Below are 13,539 nucleotides of genomic sequence, written 5' to 3'. Positions count from 1 at the left end.
AATCCCAACACTTTGGGAGGCCGAGGCGGGCGGATCACGAGGTCAGGAGATCGAGACCACGGTGAAACCCCATCTCTACTAAAAATACAAAAAATTAGCCGGGTGTGGTGGCGGGCGCCTGTAGTCCCAGCTACTCAGAGAGGCTGAGGCAGGAGAATGGCGTGAACCCGGGAGGCGGAGCTTGCAGTGAGCCGAGATCGCGCCACTGCACTCCAGCCTGGGTGACAGAGCGAGACTCCGTCTCACAAAAAAGGAAGATGGAAGCTTTACTACTCTGCACTCAAGGGTCCATTGGAACCATGCTGCAGTGGCTCATGAGAGCCGATGGTGAACATTTGTTTCCAACTCTGTCTTCAGTAACACCTCCCTAGGGGTTTGAAAGTGGCCATGCTGGATGTATCAACACCACGGAAGTAGGCAAATGGTACAAATCAGAACCTTTTCTTCAAAGAGCTAGTTGTTAAACAATTACCAGCATAGAACTGCCTATACTCTATTTCCTTCTTTTCACCTGGTATTTTCTGTAGAATCTCATTAAATAGGCTGGCTTTGCATCACACTTAAGAGTAATAGGAATTTTTCATTCTCTTAGGGAAAACATCTAAAGAAAATGAAAAGTTTTATTTTATAAGCATGCCCCCAAATCAACCTATAGTATTATTTGATTTAAACATTGAATTTTATCCATGTAGATCATGTATCTAATTAAAATGAAGTTCTAGGGTAGTGTTTCAGCTTGTCCAGTTCTGAGAGAGAGGGTCCAAAAAGGCATTCTGTTTTTGTTGGGGAACAAAAACAGCCCAGCCTTAGTATCTCAGTAGCTCTCATCATACATTCTTTGACCATTTCATATGTAGAAGTTGCCTTAGAGATGAATTGATTTTAATTTTGATACCACAATAATGAGAATTTTTGATTCTTTTTTACATGATATTTATTTAATTTATTCATTTATTTAATACATTTGTATTGAGCACCTAAAAGGTATCTGGTTTTAAAATTTTGTATTGAGGATAGAGTAAATAAAAATATATCTCTAATCAAAACCTTGAGGCTATGGTAATTTTCTGAAAGTTTAATTCTGATTTCAAATTTCTAAGAAGTTGGATTTTTAAAAATATCCCCAAAATAGAAGAAAATAATCAACTGGCCAGGAACAGTGGCTCACGTCTGTAACCCCAGCACTTTGGGAGGCCAAGACGGGAGGGTCATCTGAGGTCAGGAGTTCAAAACCAGCCTGGCCAACCTGGCGAAACCCTGTCTGTACTAACAATACAAAAATTAGCCTGGCGCAGTGGTGGGTGCCTGTAATCCCAGCTACTCAGGAGGCTGAGGCAGGAGAATCACTTGAACCCAGGAGGCGGAGGTTGCGGTGAGCCAAGATCACGCCATTGCACTCCAGCCTGGGCGACAGAGCGAGATTCCATCTGAAAAAAAAAAAAAAAAAAGAAAAAAAATCAACCTATGTCATGTGAACAGTTCAAGCTGAAGATACCTTTCTAAATGCAGAACAATTGTTTCAACATAGTAAGCGTCAAACATTGCTCTAAGAGGTTTACAAAAATTAACAAATTCTATTATCCTAATTTTACAGATATGAAACAAAAAACAAAGAAAGGATAAGTAATTTGTTAAAGATTACTTAGATAGTAATGGGGGAATCCAGGACTTAAACCCAGGGGGTCTAGTTTCAGAGTCTATGCTCTTAGCTTCTCACTGTGCTGCTCCCTGAGATGGCCATAAGATCTGTAAGTGTAGAGATGGGGCTGATGGGAGGGTGGGAAGGTGGTCAGGTAGTGATAATATGGCAGATCAACTGAGTGTGGAAAGTGTCCAGTGATGTCTTCAAAATGCGTTTGTAAGAATGTTCTAAGCAGGGCATTATTCAAAATAAGTCCAGATTTTTAAAAATGCCATGCCTGTCAGCAGTAAAGTTAATTTAAAGAATGACAGTGAAGTGCTGTTTAACAATGAAAATTAACAGGCTACTGCTGTCGACAACCATGTAAAAAAGCATCACAAACCTAAATATTGAGCAAAAAATTGAGACACAAATTTTGCTCATTAGGCTCATGATACTCTATTATTCCATTTGCATAAAGATTAAAAAACTATATAAATGTAAAACTAATCTATGAGGTAAGAAATTATAGATATGGTTACTTTTAAGGAAGAAGAAGAGATTAATGGTTGGGAAGGGATATGGTGGCTTCTGATGTGTTGGAATCTACTCTTTCTTCATCTGGGTGGTAGCCACATGGATGTGCTCACTGAGTGATGAATCACTGAGCTCTAGAGTTATGATTTTTGTCTCTTTGTGTGTTATACTTGAACACTAAAGTTAAGAAACACTGATGAGAGGAACAATAGGAAAAATGGTACAATTGAGGCCAGAGAGAGGAATAGGTTGAAAAACAAGAGAATTAGGGTTGAGAAGAAAAATCATTTATATATGATATATTTATGAATTCAATCAAGCAATCTTAATTGATTGATTTAGCTATTTTCTGTAAGGGGCCAAACACAGTAAATATTTTGGGCCTTGCTGGCCACATATGGTCTATGTCACGTTCTTGTTAGTTTTTTTTTTTTTTTTTAAACAACTCTTTAAAAATGTAAAGACCATTATGAGCTTTCGGGTGGGAAAAAAAGAAAAAAGAAAAAAGAAAAAAACAGGCCACAGGCCATATTTGGCCTAGGAGTAGTAGTTTGTTTACTCCTCAGCTAGCTTCTGGTGATGCTAAATGGTAAAAATGCAGTTTTTTGCCCTTCATGTTTGATACATTTATTCATTCAACTTTACTGAAAACCTGCTATGAGCTTTAAGTTGGTGAGACAGATATACAAACCTGTGACTCACAGTGTAATATGATGAGGACCCTAACTGTAGTATTCAAGTGCTAGAAAAACACAAGAACATGGGACTTTCTTCTTTTGATATTAAATTTTAATTTTTCTTGAAGTAGGTAGAAACTTACCATGTAGAGAAAAGGGGAAGGCATTCTGCATAGGGCATGTACATCATTAAATCCACACAGGCATAAAAGAATAGCGTAAATTCATATGTTGTTTATTATGTAACTCTGTGCAACTAGAACTTGTATAGGGTGATAGAAGACAAGCCTAAAACAGTGTCTCCCAAACTTTTCATGGCATAGCACACACAGAAAATGAAAATATCCTCTTTGTTTGGAGCACTAGGTTGCACAGATAAAGCCACTTGTGACTGGAAGCCATGGGTCCAGGGACTCATGGAGATGGGGCTGATTGGAGGGAGGGAAGATGGTTAGGTAGTGACAATACGGCAGGTCAACTGAGTATGGAAAATGACCTGAGATGTGGCTTGGCTTCCCCAAGCCCTCCTAGGCTGCCCTGAGACCTGAGTGCATTACTCTGCCTGTTTAAACCCCTTGGCAATCCAGTTGGGAAGTTCTGAAGAAATTAGGAAAGCCTTGATTGAGCAGCTAAAACACAGAGCAAGAGGAAGTTTGGTGGCTTTTCACAACTCGAGGCTTAGGCTCAAGTTCTTGTTCTATCACTTACTTATTGGATGACTAAAGCAAGTTATTTCAAATTCCTTTTGCTTCCATTTCCTCCTTTACGTAAAATGTTACCTGCAGGATCCTACAAGAGATCTTGTCAAGCTTGAAATTAGATATACTATGTACAAAGCTTTCGCTGCAGCATCAACTCTTAACAGATTATTTATTTCTTCTTCACATCCTCCCAACCTCCCTAACTGCAATTAAAAATTTACATATACATATAAATATATTTTAGTATATATTATACATATGTAATTAGTATATATATAATTTAGTATATATTATACATGTATATATTATATATAAATATATTTTAGTCTATATTATATATATGTATCATATATAATATATAGTATAATATAATATACATATAATATAGACTAAAATATAATGTATTTATATATATAATATATACATATAATCTTGACAAGAAAACCCATGCCCTTTCCGATCTCTACATCCACTGCCTGGGGATGGCAGTAGGGCTTTTCTGGCATGGAGACAAGAATGATAAGTGAAGAGAAACTATAAAATGATGAGCAAATATATTACTATTATATCAAATGATGACTTTTTTTTCTTCTAGAAAGAGAAAGGTCAGCAATTCTTGGAACACTTAGATATAGGTTATATTCTCAGTGTTAGGAAATCTCTTCTTTCTCTATCTATCTCTTTCTTGTATAAGCCAAGGGTGCTGGGGCTCAGTGGGCTGTGCCCTGGAGGTGAACTGAGGACTCTGGTTAAACATGGTTATGTTGGAAACTTATCACCTGACTTCAACAGAAACATCTGTGAGTTCATATTGGCCGAGTCCCTAGAGATTCTTTCACTGCTGAACATGCTACTTCCCAACTGTTCAAGATAGTGGCTCAGAGCTGTGCACATATTTTGAGATGCATTCTGCTGATTGGATTATTTTTAAAGCCTATCTCTTATTTAAAGTATTTCCTTTAATTGCTTCTTTTTGGACTGATGCTAGGTCTCAGTGAGGTTGTTCCAAGTCTAGGATAACAGAATGTTACTCTCCAAAATTGGAAGTAGCCACCCCATCACTTTCCAAATGAGGAAATTGAGGCCCATGGGAGAAAAATCTTGCTCAAGTCACACAGATATCTTGTTCTTTCTTCCTACTCTTTCTTTCTCTCTCATACCCTTCTTCCTTTATTTACTGAATAGCACCCAGATGCCATGCTTTGTTTTCAGTGCTAATGATGCAAAAAGACACATGACATAGACCACTAAACTCCCAGTCTAGTGCAGTGGCAGTGATGCAAGCCAATTATTAATCTAGGCATGATAAATGATTGCATAGAGGGTCACATGGAATTCCAAGACAACCTAGAAGAGGAGCAGTGAAATGAGACATGGGGATTGACTTGAGTGGAGTCTTAAAGTGGAAGATGAAGGGAGTGAGATTTTAGAATAGAGATAAGAGAAATGATCTTCTAGGCAAAGGGAAGAGTACAATGTAATAGCATTAAATACACATTCCATTTTTCTGAATTCATATATTTGTGGAGAGAGACAGAAGGGGTGTGAGGGCAAGAGGGTGAGTTAGAAAATTAGAGATAAAGAGAACACAGTTCAACATTAAGGGTGATTTTGCCTGCTCTTCTAGGCTATGCTTCTATGCTGTGCCCATCTACCCAGCCCAAGGGGATTATAGTTGAGTCTCACACTCATGGGGCCTCACAATCATCAATACTTCTCAGGTGTGTGTGAGTATCTCACCAAGCCAGTGTGACCTAGAGCTGTTTTGATGACATGTGATTGTATATGCTAAGTATAGCAATGACATTCCTCCACGATGTTCTTCCACTTATAAAGGCATTCCTACTATGTACTTATCCATCAAAGTTTTTGTTAAGGAGAACTAGTTTCCTGAATTGACTTTAGGAAATGCAATCTTTTCTATTGATTCAACGAAGATAAATTTTGTGGCTGCCATGCACCATCTTTTCTGATCTTTTTTATTGGAGGTGGTGGTGTCGTTGAAAGAACTGTGGAGTCAATAAACAAAGTTAACTAAGTGCACAACTTTTACTTTCCCAGCTCTGTGTGGGAGCCTGGAGGCAGTGTGTTTCTGAGATACGGGCTCCCCATAGGTTATGCCCAGGGATTTCCATTATCTTTAAGCAGCACACACTCCAGAGCATCTTACTAATGATATTTAATTACATTGAAATTAATGATGTTTTTCATCTGATCCTGGGCTGATTTTACAGCTTGGAGATAAGCTGGGGAGATTTTGGGTTCTCTGTCTCTCCATCTCAGCAGTCAAGTGCCCCCTTTTATCTTTGTTGACTCTGCTTTTTTCCAGGTGTCCATTTTCTCCCCCTCCACTTACTCTCAATACCACTCCTCTTGTTTTCAGCAATAATTAGCTATCCCAAGTCACAGAAATAATCCATTTCCATAAGAGGGCTTCCAATGATGTGGACAATGGATTTTTTTCTTAACAGAATTTAATGTACATATATACTGGTCATAACTTCATTAGGTTTTGGAACACAGAGATTGTCAAATGAGCAATATCTGATAGCTCAAACAATAGAGTAGTTTCAGCAGACTCTAATCTCATCATGGTATACTTGAGTGCTGTGGGTTTTGCTGATGAAAATCTTTTCAGAAGTGAAATGGAGTATTCAATTCTCAGGTTCAGGAATTGTTATTATTTCCCAGTGAAAATAATGGGGATTGTAGATAGGATTTACCAAACTTGAACTGTATTGATGGCTTTTGTTTTGTTGGAGCAAAAACGGGTGTTTGGGGGAATTAAACATTTCTGTTGTGAACTGAAATACAACAGCATTATGAATGAAATGTTTAAAAACTGAGTACAGGGCATGATGATGAAAATGAATTGGATTGTAGAAATTCAGAGTTAAAAATCCTATGCTATTTAAAGGATTCAAAGAGTAAACTGGAAATATGCTTTGTTTGGATGTTTTGCTCCAGGAAATGGTAAGAAATGCATTTGTTAAATAATGCTTCATTGTATTGACAACTCAACTATTGATTTATTATTTATTAGGGTGGAAAGTAGAAGCATTAAATCAAATAATTTCCCTATTTATTTCTTTCTCTTCTCATCTCAAGCTCTTTCTTAATCTCATCTCAGGCTCCCAAGAATAAACAAGCCCAAACAACAACTGAAATGATACCAAAATAACAGTAACAACCACACATAAACAGCAACAAATAAAATAAAATATCTCACTGCATCCATTCATGCAAGCTTCAACATATTGGACAATTTAAAATGTCCTAATTATCTCTATATTTGATTCTAGGATAAACATATTTATCTTCATCCTACTCTCTGGGCTTACTTAATGTGTCTATGCATTCACTGAACATGTATTTATAGACATCTTGTAGATTCCAGATATTATATTTTAGGCACTGGAGAAATAGGGTGGGCCAACTATAGTCTCTACCTTTATGCATATTATGATCCAGTGGAGGCTGGCATTAACCTATAAATCACACAAATAGAAATGTAAAATTATAATAATGAGAAATGCTAAGAAGAAGACATCTATGGTTCCAGGAGAGATTATAGAAGTGAGATTTGACCTAACTTGAGGACCATAAAAAGACTTTTCTGAAAAAAACCACCATAGATCTGAGATCTGAAGGAACAGTAGGTATTTATTTATTTATGTCCAAGAGAAGATAGGGAAGGTGAGTGTTTCCCAAACGGAAAATACCACATGTGCAACAATCCTTAGTAGGAGGGGGCATGGTGTGATAGTGCAACTCAGGACTCTTTTGGGTAGTTCTGATCACCAACTTGACTCTATGTAAAGTCTTAGTTCAGTCCAATTACCCAGAGTCAAACACAGCTGGTGGTAGCCAACACAAAACTGAATAACTCACTGATACAGTTTAGGTCCTCAAAGACTTCATCTGAAATATTGCATAAGTAAAGCAAAGGGTCATCTATATTTTCAACAAAGAATTTATCAGGATAGATATCCTGCAGATCTGAAACGAATCAAGAAGGTTTAAGATATTCTGGACTTCAGTGTTTCTATCATTGAAGGGACTGAAAAAGAGGAGATGTCTAGAGTTTATTCTATCTCAAATATTTCACGCTAAATATTTCTTTAATCATTATCGAGAGGTGTTCGAGTCCAACAAGCCTGAATTCTCATCCTGACCCTGTTATTCATTGGCCATGTGACTTTAAGCAAATTACTTAGACTCTCTAAATTTATCCTCCCTTTTGTAAAACAAAGGTATAATACTTCACAGGGTTTCTGTAAAGATAAGTGGACATACATATGAAATACATTTATGTGAATCTCTTGTACATATTAAGAACTAAATAAATGTTAATGCCCTTCCTTTTTATTTCCATTTTCACTTAAGTTTATATGAGTTTATTTGATCTTTAAGAGCTTATGTGCTTTAACTGGCCTCATGTGAAAACTTCTTGAGTGGAATGAGGAACCACCAAATTCTGCACTGTTCAAAGCCAATAATCATTCATAATATAAAATGCTGGAATTTCTTCAACACTCTGAAAGTGAAATACATCTCCATTACTTGCAATTATTTCACTTGTAATAATTAGGTATCAATCTTATGACTCATGATATTGCCTTATATTAAATTATAAGGAAGAAAAATGCTTAGGAAAGTAAGGGGAAAATGAGTGTGAGATATTAAAAAGTTCCCTATTCATTTTGGAAATAAATTTAGTGTTCTTGTTTTTGAAAGAATCACTGCTTCAGGGGAGAAAAGAGAAAATCTATTAAAGAGAAAAAAGTTTCTAAAGAAGTTAAGAGGTTCTTTTTATTTTCTTAAACAAATTCTTACTGCCAAGCATTGGCTCTTGAAAAATACGGTTAGCCAGCTATAAAGTTGTAATAGAAAATAGTAAAAGCAATGAAATGTACAATTAAGGATCACACACCCCAGATATCTTCTAGTTCATTAGTTATCCTCCTATCTCGGCCCAGGAGATTTCTCAATCTCTGCACTTTACTCCTAGGCTCAACTACACAGTGAAACTGATGATAAGGTTCACTCTTTTATAGTGTTTCTTGCACAAAGCAATGATCTCTTAAAGATGAAGTTTAATGCTCCCTCAGGAAATGCTGTCTATTTTAGACTTTTTTTCTGCTTGATAGCCTTCTCTTTTTCTCAGCGAATGTTGTAAACTAGATCCGTAGTCGCGGGGATTTTACTGGATTCACCAGCAGAGGGAGTTCAAACCAAGTTGTGTAAAATTTGGGGGAAGGGATTGTTCTAGAATTTTTTAGGGTGCTGCACAATGTGGGCTGAATTCAGGGAACTGCAGGAATTGGTAATCAAATCAGATGGAACATTCGATTCTTTCAGCAAACACTGAACACTGGAGACGCAAAAAAAAAGAATAAGAGACAATGTGTACTCCTCTCAAAGGGTATAGTTTGGTAGAAGTGGGTCTATGTAAATACATTAACTATAGTGCTCTGCTCTTGGTATAATATAGGGATGCAGACAAAATGTGAGAACCACGAATGTATCCAGATTGGTGGGAGAAGGTCATGTGTTTGCTGTAGGTCCTAGAGTGACAAGAAGTCACCCTTCTCTCTGCAGGGTTCTAACAAAGTCAGAAAAGTGGGGTCATGAATTCCATAAGCCAAGAAATAGATATTTAGCAGACACCTCAGAGATCTCAGGGACTTCTTTCTCTCTCTCTCTTTCTTTCTTTCTTTCTTCTTTCTTTTATTATTATTATACTTTAAGTTCTGGGATACATGTGCAGAACGTGCAGGTTTGTTACACAGGTATACACATGCCATGGTGATTTGCTGCACCCATCAATGCGTCATCTACATTAGGTATTTCTCCTAATACTATCCCTCCTCCAATCCCCCACCCTCTGACAGGCCCCAGTGTGTGATGTTCCCCTCCCTGTGTCCATGTGTTCTTATTGTTCAGCTCCCACTTACGAGTGAGAACATATGGTGTTTTGTTTTCTGTTCTTGTGTTAGTTTGCTGAGAATAATGATTTCCAGCTTCATCCATGTCCCTGCAAAGGACATGAGATCATCCTTTTTTATGGCTGCATAGTATTCCATGGTAAATATGTGCCACGTTTTCTTTATCCAGTCTATCATTCATGGGCATTTGGGTTGGTTCCAAGTCTTTGTTATTGTGAACAGGTGCCACAATAAACATACATGTGCATGTGTCTTTATAGTAGAATGATTTATAATCCTCTGGGTATATACCCAGTAATAGGATTGCTGGGTCAAATGGTATTTATAGTTCTAGATCCTTGAGGAATCGCCACACTGTCTTCCACAATGGTTGAACTAATTTACACTCCCACCAACAGTGTAAAAGCATTCCTATTTCTCTACATCCTCTCCAGTATCTGTTATTTCCTGACTTTTTAATGATCGCCATTCTAACTGGCGTGAGATGGTATCTCATTGAGGTTTTGATTTGCATTCTAATGACCAGTGATGACCAGCTTTTTTTCATGTTTGTTGGCTGCATAAATGTCTTCTTTTGAGAAGTGTCTGCTCATATCCTTCATCCACTTTTTGATGGGATTGTTTGTTTTTTTCTTTTAAATTTGTTTAAGTTCTTTGTAGATTCTGGATATTAGCCCTTTGTCAAATGGATAGATTGCAAAGATTTTCTCCCATTCTGGAGGTTACCTGTTCACTCTGATGGTAGTTTCTTCTGCTGTGCAGAAGCTCTTTAGTTTAATTAGATCCCATTTGTCAATTTTTGCTTTTGTTGCCATTGCTTTTGATGTTTTACTCATAAAGTCTTTGTCCATGCCTATGTCCTGAATGGTATTAACTAGGGTTTCTTCTAGAGTTTTTGATCTCAAGGACTTCTAACCCCTTTTCTGCCACTGAATGGTTCTGTGACCTTAACCACTCCCTTAATTACTAAAGTTTTATTTTTTTTTCCACTAGAAATGAAGGGGAATTGGTGCTTGAGGACTCGAGGTTCCCTTTCATGAGGGATGCATAGAAGCATGACAAGGAGAGTTGTGGATAGAGGGATAGGAAACCCTGGCCTGTGTTAACTTAATTGGTGGAGTCATCTCCTTCATGTCTTTTGGTTACCACCCCAAGTCCCTGTTCAGCATTGTGATCCTCTGAAACTAGCTTCTTTTCAAATCACTCTTCCTTACTGATCACTTGAGGTGTTAAGATTGTTCTTCTTGAACATAAATTAGAAATATCACATTCAAAAACTACTATCACATTCCCAATATTTGCAGTTGGGACAGATTCATTCTGGTTTAAGGGACTTTCCTTTGTGTTTTCACAGGTGCCAATGCTTACCTCTAGTATTAAAACAAACAAACAACTGTGTTTGAGATAGGTTAGTTGTCTAGCCAGCTTTTTGAAAAGAGGAGGAAATCTTAGTAATAATCTCTCCAGCACTCACCAGACAACTAGGCACATGGTAAATGCTTAGTGTATGTTGGATGAATAAATGAATCAATGGGTGAATAAATTCACATTTTGCTAAATGTCTGATGGTTATAGAGAGTCTTCAGTTTCACCCAGTTAGTGATAATATTAAACAGCCAGAAAGGTTAAGGTCCAGGCATACCTGTGATTTTTTATTTCACATGCAAATAGCCTTCATTTAGTAGAATTCTGTAGAAAAGTTTAGTATTATAAAGCCCTTCTCCTGAGATTGATTCATCCCCCAAATCTGTATGTGTGTCAAAATGCCAGAAATGAAATTAGAAATAAAAGGCAGTGAAAATTAGTCAAGGTGGGCAAGGAGAGGGGATCAGAGCAAGACTTTCAGAATGATTAGAATATTTTACATCTAATAACCTTATAAGTTCCTTGTAAGACTGTGTTAATTGATTCTTAGGTGAAGAGGCAAATCTTACCACTTTAAGCAAGATCCTTTCTTCTTGCCTATCTTGAATAATTTTCAATGCCTTTCCTCACTTCTAATCCTTTCTAACTTGTATCATATTCTGACTAGGGACACTTGCTGCAAAATTCACTCTCACTGCACTTATTTGTTATACAAATAACTTTTAGCACTAACAATAAAAATAACTGATATGTTTAATTGCATGGTTAAGTGCTTTCAGTTGTTATCACACTGAAGTTCTTCATACTTTCAAAAAAGATATTATTGTCCCTATTTTTTAAGGATTGGAAAAATAGAGAGTGGCTAACTTGCCCAAGGTTTTGCAGTTTGTGTCAGAGCTAGAATTTATGTCAAGATCTGACTAATTTCAGCATCTGTAATCTTTCACCTATTTCATATTGTCTCTCGTGGTATTAAACTCTTGATAGATGGAATAGATTCAGTCTAATAATCAGAAAATCTAATGAAATAAAAAGACAATCGCAAATGGTCAGTTCACAGAAAAATCAATTCTTGCCTGCATTTCTGGCTTTTGAATATCTTGTGAGGTGCTATATCTCCAGATACTCACTTGTCCCATAAAATTAGAAATTCAAGGAACTTTGGAATTCATTTATTCGGGCAACATTTATTAAGCACCGCCTGTGAGCCAGCTTTTGGGAGCTTTGGGCATAACATAACTGAACAAAATCCATGTTTTCAGCACCTTGCAATATATTGATGAACAACACAGACAAAAATCCATGTCTGCATGGAACTCTCCTTCCTATTTTTGTCAGGATTATAATTCGGGTGGAATGCAATGATCCCAAATTATGTGGATAATTGACTCTGCACTCTATTTCATTGCTTCTGTGGACTTGACCAGCCAAAACACCCACTGGGACCCCATATAAACAATCTTTTGAAAAAAAAAAAAAGTAAATTTGGGGATTTGAATATGAAGCAGAATATTTTAAGTTACTTTTTGGTCCCTGCTATGTTTCTCTGTGGTCTATATGAAAGAAATAGAATTTCTACTTTGGTGAAATGGTAATAGGCCTATCTGCTCCAGAATTATGTAGGAATTAGGAGGTAGTTGGCAATAATTGTGTCTCAAAATTTGTGAATTATTTAGTGGACTGAAGATGTGTATTTGCTTCATTAACTCACTCAAACTGCACAGGTGTGAACAATATCCCCAAAGGTCATTGATGTGTGCAAGCTGAGCCCCCGTGGACATGGTGGATAGTAACTCACCAAGATACTCCACGGCTTTTTCCATATTCATTAGCTAATTGTTTCTTCTTCCTTACATGCCTCTTCATGCTGGTAGACGAGTTATTCCAAGGAGAGTGCAATTTTAAAAAAATCTTTGAACCTAAGAATGGCCCCCATTATCATGTATCACCCCTTGGTAGAAAGGGTACTTGAATAGCCCCAGTTATTGGAACTAACAGCATATTTTAGGCATATAGTCCATTAGCTGCAGACTTTGGGATTCCTGGGATTTAAGATTTGACATTTTGGGTGAGACCGTGAACATCCCTGACACGTAGTAATAGCTCATTTTTTTTTTAGGTCTAAATTTGAATCAACTGTAACTGAGGGTAAATGTGTAGGGTAGTGGAGGCATTTAGGGCAGTGTTTCCCATTTCCTGAGCACACAGCCCACTGAAGGACCTTACTGAAATTAACATGCTGACTCATTAAGTCTGGGCAGGGGCTAAGATTGTGCATTTTTCTCTGGGGGTGCTGATGATGTTGGTCCTTAGAGCACACTTTAGATGGCGGGGACCAGTTTGTGAGTGAACCTGATGGACTATCCATTAATCACAGCTCAAGGCAGCTTTGTTGTTTTCTTTTTATTGTTGCACGCCCAGTAATTTTAATTAAGGTTTTAAAGAAGAAACTTAAAATTTATAGTTGTAATTGAATGCATTTTATGAAGAAAATATATGCTACAGTGGTGTTCACAATTTGGGATCAAGAAACTCTCACTTGAAATATAACCCTCATAGATGTCAGTGGCTCACTGTGTACATTTGGGGAACTCCTTCACATGCATTATCTTATTTGGACCTTAACACCTCTGTGAGGCAAGTCAGCCCAATATTACCAACACACTTTTATACATAACTAAAGTGAGAAC

Source organism: Hylobates moloch, unplaced genomic scaffold, assembly GCF_009828535.3.
Source record: "Hylobates moloch isolate HMO894 unplaced genomic scaffold, HMol_V3 SCAFFOLD_17, whole genome shotgun sequence".
NCBI lineage: Eukaryota > Metazoa > Chordata > Mammalia > Primates > Hylobatidae > Hylobates > Hylobates moloch.
Note: the sequence above shows the minus strand (reverse complement) of the source record.